At 33.7% G+C, this 7,308-nt stretch overlaps 1 protein-coding gene across 1 annotated transcript in view; it reads right to left on the bottom strand.

Annotated features, from left to right (window-relative positions):
* The window catches only part of LOC106457830 (sodium channel protein para-like), a 95,795-nt gene that overhangs the window by 5,585 nt on the left and 82,902 nt on the right, over positions 1 to 7,308 (bottom strand). The window lies entirely within an intron of this gene.

Genomic DNA, 7,308 nt, shown 5'->3' on the forward strand with positions numbered 1-7,308 from the left:
AACAGTGAAGTCCTTGATGAAGTTACCACCACTGATGTGACTATCACCGATAATAGGACATTTCCTGATGGAGCAGATGAACCACACGTGAAGCAGAAGCCAACGAGACGGAGACCAGTACGGAAGAAGATACGTCCCGTACAATCAAGAGACTTTGTTGAATTTTAATTTTGTGTTTGTAACTTCTGTACATTTAATTAAGTTATTGTTAATTATCTATTTGTTTAATGTAAGTGGCTATTATTCGGGACAAATAGTACTAAGGAAGGGACAGTGTTACGAAGCAGAAGTCATGTGATGCTGGAAGCATGAGTGCTGGAGTTTCTAGAAAGATCATGACTGTTCCTGGCAACTCTAGTGTTTGCCAGACCCCCTCTATTTTTGTATATAAGCCGGCAAATAAAGCGGTGGGATAATTGCAGATAGACTGATAGGGACAGATAGTCGAGTCAAACCGTATGTAAAATGCGTGAATCGTTGTGAATTATAGCGTGTGTTGAAGTTAAAGTGATCGTGGAAATTCTGTGTATTGCAAAGTTGTATTGAGAAAGAATTAACTAGTTTTATTTAAGATAGGACGTGTATCGCTGAAGTTCTTCGGAAAGAAGTTTTACGGGAAATTAACAAACGACCACATACGCAACACTATCAATACTGATGTTGAGGTAACAAACATATATAAGTTACTTTATCAAACAACTAGTCCATCTGAGCTTAAGCGTAGATAAAAGAAAACTGTTGCAAACCTACACAAAGTTATTTAAGTAATTAGTGCTATTAGTTTATTGTATCACAGATATTCAAACCACCATCTTTACATTTATGTCTAACATTCAAAATTTCGTTTACAAAGCAACTGAACATATTTTCATTGAATCACTTATTTTCTGATTGGTAAACGTGTTGATATGTTATGCCTATTTTATAAACTCCAAATGTAAATACTGAATCGAATATGGAATAATGTACGATATGTTTCTTCCTGTGTTTACTGCAAACAATTTCAAGTACCTAGACATGCCTCTCCAGAATCTCCCTGAGCTAATTAATTGTTATCGGCCTGACATGGTCTGGTGGTTAGGGTGCTCGATTCACAACTTAGCAGTCACTGGTTCAAATTCCGTCACCAAACGTGCTCGACCTTTCATCCGTGTTTGTGCGTTATTATGTCACGGTCAATCCTACTTTTCATTAGTAATGTTTAGCTCAAAATATGGAAGTAGTTGGTGTTGACTAGTTGTTTTCCTGCTATTCTATCGCTTCAAAATTAGGAACGGCTAGCGCAGATAGTCCTCGATTAGTTTTGCGCAAAATTAAAAAAAACAACAACAAACAAACATGTGTCATGATAAAAGGATTCATAGTATGTCTCACAAACGTCTTAAAACACACACCCTTAAATATGGCAGTTATTTAAACTAATACACATTAAATCTTGAACAGAACACAAATATTACATCATTTCATTCGTCGATATGATCTCATATTAAAAGAGAAAAAAACAAGACGAGAAAAAAAAAACGTCCCTAACATGTTACAAAGTGTGAGGTTAAATAGGCGGTCAACAACCCCAAAGGTAGGAAGTAAGCTGTTTTAACAATATCGGATTTTTGGTTTTCTGTGACCTTCTAAAGAACAACTGTTTCTTTTATACACGTTTATATGACCAGAATGTTCAAACTTTTCAACTGCTTTCCGTAATTCATCACCATTCCAAAAATGTATTGCCCAAAACTAATCTTGGTATTATCAGACGATCGAGAACCTGACAGCAATTAGCAAATATGGTTATGCTACGGTCTCCAAAAATAGCTTAAAACTAATCATGTGGGTATTGAGGCAAGTTAGTGTTGTCATGATAGTGGCTCTTAGCTACTAGTACACATAGTCAAGGTAATATTGGTATGGCACTGTAAGAAGAGAAAGTGTGATGATGCATAAATATTCGGTCCTTTTTCTTTCTTCTTTTTGAAAAACTAACTTTGCAAATTCCTCATTAAGTTTTATGAGTCGAAATTAGCCCTATGTTGTGGCGTCTTCCACCCGCATTAAGGCCTTAGGACACATGTTTGGTTTCTATTTCTATTGGCAGAGGTCTACTGCCTGTTTTATTGGCCTCCTCCTGTACTGGAATACTATCCAACAAACTTTGGTACAAATATCACTGGTGGTATGTGGAGCTAATGTCGGTGGTACTGGACACAATTAATATGAAAAATCATAAAATTTGTAGTAATCCCTATCTATGCTTTCCACGTCCATATACATACTAATCTCCTCACTTATAGACTCACCCTCTACCTGCATAGACTCGCCAGTATTTCTTCCCTTCAAATTGACAAAAATGATACCACATATTCTTCAATCGTGCCAGAAAAACATTCACATCCTTCTCATTAATGGATAAATGTTAAAAATATAAAATTTTGTTACTAGGTTTTATCTTTTTTTTTAAATTAGGCCTGGATTTGTATTTTTTTTAAAAATCAAACGAGCCTGAAACGTTTGAGAACCACTGCTCTACAGTATTTCTTCTGTACAAATTAGTCAAAGGAAACATGGTGATTCCCACATGCCATGATCTATAAGTCGATTAAACCAACATAATTTTTGAAATTTGTTAATATAACAAAATATATATTTTTAGATGAACACAGTAGTTACAAATAGGAATGAAAAATGTTAACGTAACTACTTGGTACACTTGTGGTATTATCAGGTGATCTTATCTACCTTAGAGTAATCAGGTATGATCCACAAAATAACAGGAGATTTCGAGAGAAATGTATTACGAAGTAAATCTGATTTTTTTTTTACATCGACCTAGTTCAAAGAAAAGAAAGAGACTAGACACAATGTAAAAAAGTGAAAACAGTCTTTATTCAACACGTGAATTTTATCGAAATTGGCAAGTCCAAAAGACAGCATGTTTATTAGATAGTAAACTCTGAATTACTTAATTACTAAACTTAGGAAAGTATTTTACTAGTTAAAGAAAGAACTGAAACTTTACTTGCTAGCCTTTAGAGAGAGAGTTAAGTGAGATAGCATACCCACTATATACAAGTGTATAATGTCATACCTCTAAGGATGCATCTACTACATACATCACTGTTTGCCATTCAGTTAGAAAAATAAAGAATGATGTATCCGTAAAATATCACTTGATCTGCCAGTGGAAAAGATCAATATCCACCTCTACATAGAATGTTCCACTTTACATAAATATTTTTCATGATACCCTAGTTGAATGGTCCAATTCAATAGGTAACTAAGACAAAAGAAACTTTGCTACCTCCTTACCCAACCTTCTATAGTTAGAACTATATATACCTAATGTACTAAATTTTTGGAAAACTCATATTGAATTAGGGGTAGATAATATGAAGTATGCCTGCATATCACAAACACAGCAGTTAAGTTCTATTGTTTTGTTGGGCCATCTGCCAGAAGATTTGTCTTTTATTAGAGTTTAGCAGAGACTGAAAAAATGTGCCCAAACATTTTACTTGAATTTATGATTCCATATCCATTGGACTTTTACATGGAAGTTATAAGAAAGTTGGTAAGTTAGTACAAATATGGAATATTTTTATTGAGCCTAGGCCATAACGGCGAGTAACTTAAAAAATTAAAATATGCAGTCTACTATAATTTGACTTCTAAGTAGGCTGCGGAATTCACCTGCTTTGCATCTGAAAAAGAGTACTAGCACTAAATGGATATTCTATAAATAAACATATAAAAGGTTTTTGGCAATTTGTAACCTAATAACTTACTTCTGTGGAATGCACCTGCTTTATTGCTAATGTTGGTAATCACCATGAATATATTTTATATGCATATGATGCACAGGAACGGGATGAATTCTATATGTAAGAATCAATCCAAAACTATGAACTTGTATCACACTTGTGTAACTTCAGCAATTCCAAACGTTTCTTTTAATAATTCTGAAATTGTGCAAGTACGTTAAATGCCACCATTCATTGTATTTTAGGTGCAAAAAATAAATTATATGCTATCTTTCCTAACTCAAGTAAAGTTATTTGGCATATTTTAAAATCTTATCTAAAATCATTGCAAAAAATATTAGGGTAAATCTTTCTGATAACATTGCCATGGCAACAAAAGGAAACATTAGTTCAATAAATGGAATAGGACTATACATTCACTTTTAATAATTTAGATGAACAACTCGAGTATAAAAGAGTATTATTTTTGTAAATGTATTCCTCACTAGGTGCTGCTTACATTATTTCATTAATATCATATTTTAAGAAAATAGGACTTATTTAGCTGCAAATTGTGCATGGGACTATATCTAACGCGAGACCCACACTACAATTATTTACAATTTCCGCTCAGATGTTAAGTGTATTTATGAGTTTTCAATTATCTTACTTCTACTTTCTGAGTTTAACATTTAAAGACCAAGTCTATATATTACCTAAATAATCAAAACTTACATTATATATCTTCAAACAAACCGTACCAAAGTAAAAATAAGCATAATACAATTAGTACTTTTAGTAGTGAAATTAATACTATCTACATCTAGACATCGCCACTTACAGATATGCTTACTCCAGTACCATACTAACTGAAGTATTAATAAAAATACAAGTAAAAACAAAAACTTGTGTTGATGACAGTTTCATTATACAAAACATCCAGCAGTATTATATGTGTGATATGACATCCCTATAACGCTGATAAAAAATTAAATCGCATCGTTTTTTACTAAGCCAATACAGAATTCCGGTAAGACTTTATTTAACCCTAAGGTTGACATACAATTCTTCAAAATTTTCATGCATGTAAGTGTATTTGGTTTTAACAACAGAACTTTGGAAGTTGATAGTTTCCCTTCACTTTAATTATCTATTATACTGGATTATTCACCCATGGAACCACTTGTGCTTCCTCGTGGGAAATAATTTTATAAAGATGAATGTACTATAGGAATGTAGGCAGTAATCTTTTCCACTGGCGGGCCAAGTGGTACATCCTCCCTTATTTTTCAATTGGAATAACCAAAACTGATGTAGGTAGCGCACGTATTCTGATAATAATAGCATTTGAGAACTGCGTGTATAATAATTACGGTAGCACTAATAGTGGGAATAGGCCAGATGTGCAATACAAATTAAAATCTCAAACATACTGCAAACAGTATGAAAACATAACTTTATATGCACTTTACATACAATGTTGAGTAGTAAACAAACCAACTGATGAGAAATAAGCCACCAAAGCACTTGAGAAAGTCAACAGTGTAAAAACAAAAATTTCACAAAAACACAAATTTATCAATCTAACTATCTGATTAACGTTGTTGGAAAGACATAGCTCTTCCCTGCCTTCACCTAATACAAATCTAAGTGCACATGACTGAATTACGCTACCTTTGCTAAAATAGTTTTTCTTCGTTTTACTTATAACCTTCGTAATAACAAGTTATAAACATTTTTCAATACTACTAACGAGCTAACAATACACTAGTAGACATATTCTATGATTATGAGCACACTCTGGGAATTGCCAAGTAACAAACCACTCTCATATCATGTGTCGATGCTTGATTGCTTATGTGTATGCACTACATGATCAGCCTGCAGCTCTATCAGATATAGAGGTTTAACTATAATATAACTTTAGAAAGCAAAGTTTTCAGTTCTATACATCTTACTCGAGGGTTCTGTGTTGGACAAAGCAATTATATCATAGCAGTTGCTGCCTAAGACGTGAGTTTCCTACGCTACCATGGCCGAAGTTTGACACTGCTTTGCTCCAGTGCTCTGGGCATAAAAACAGGAATGATAAGTTATATAATTTACTTTTGCATTGTTTTCAAACTAAGTGTGACCTATTGAAATCTAAGGTTGTACTTGAAACAGTGAGATTTTAAAAATATGCCTTTCAAGGAAACAAGACAAGAAAAGGAAAAAAAAAACAACTTATGTTGATAACCTTGAAAAGTCTTTGTCTCAGGAAAGAGAGTATTACAGTAAAAATAGTGATAAAGTTGGAAACAGTGATGCTGAATATGCGAAACAATCCTTAATTATTAATCCAGCCCAAGAAAAGGCTGCCATCCTGGCTAGATGAAAGAAACACTATAGCAAAGATATAAAAAAGCAAACAAGAAATGTCAAGAGATAGCTCTTAGAGAAGCTATAAGAAGGATAGACCTAGAACCTAGTCACTATTGAGACTTAGCACCAAGAAAAGCTACGAGAAGGATAGGCCTAAAGCACAATTACTTTGAGACTTTGTACCAAAAAAGCTACGAGACAACTGTAAAATATTTATAAATATAAATTAGGAAGTAAGAATGGGAACACCAAAAAGTAAGGAAACAAGGTAGGAATGGGCGAGATAACATTACAACTCTTGGTGTTTTTGACATGGTGCAACCTCAAAGTGGGTGTGGCCATCTTTACACCCATTCCTACTTCGTGTTTTACTTTGAACTTTGATCCAATTGAATTGAATTTTATCAGGAGCTAATCCTTGCTAAATACTCAACAAATTTTAAAATTTCAAAAATCAGTGGTTTTGATACTATTATGTTGGCCCACCCCTTACCAGTCAGATAGCTATAATGTCTACCATAAGCAAAGTATGACTATTGGAGCTTCCCGTCTGACTTCCGATATGAAATACCCCCTTATGATGTCATGCATTTCGTTAGGGTCACGTAATTTGATTACAAACATGCATCTGTACTTGATTGCTGAAACAAAGTTTACAACAAAGAAATTTAGCTATATATGCACCTTTTATTTAGTTTGAACAATTACCAAGTTAAAAAAGCGCAAGAAGTAGGAATGGGCGGAACGATGGCCAAACCCATTTTGAGGTTGCACCATGTCAAACACCAACAAGTGTTTTAATGTTATCCCCCCCCCCCAATTCCTACTTTGTTTCCTTACTTTCTGATGCTTCCATTCCTAATTTCTAATTATTTAATTTTTTTACTAATTGTATGTGTATATATATATATATATCTTCACGGAGCTTTCTGACAGCTCTCAACTACCAGTGAAAGTGTTATCCTCTGTGAATACATTCACATTGTCTGCATTTTGTGAAATAAGTAAAAGTTATTTTCACTCTGTTTCTCGCAACTCAGTCACAGTCAGAGAATTGAGATTTATATCTGAAAAATAGTTTATCTTGCAGATCCTATAGGATTACAATTAGTAGAAATCAGTGAACCTGAGAATATCATATAGCACATCATAATGGCTGGAGACGGCTTAAATGGGTAATGAAGAAAAACTTTAATATAAGTTTAACATG

Source organism: Limulus polyphemus, unplaced genomic scaffold (assembly GCF_000517525.1).
Source record: "Limulus polyphemus unplaced genomic scaffold, Limulus_polyphemus-2.1.2 Scaffold379, whole genome shotgun sequence".
NCBI classification, from domain to species: Eukaryota; Metazoa; Arthropoda; class Merostomata; order Xiphosura; family Limulidae; genus Limulus; species Limulus polyphemus.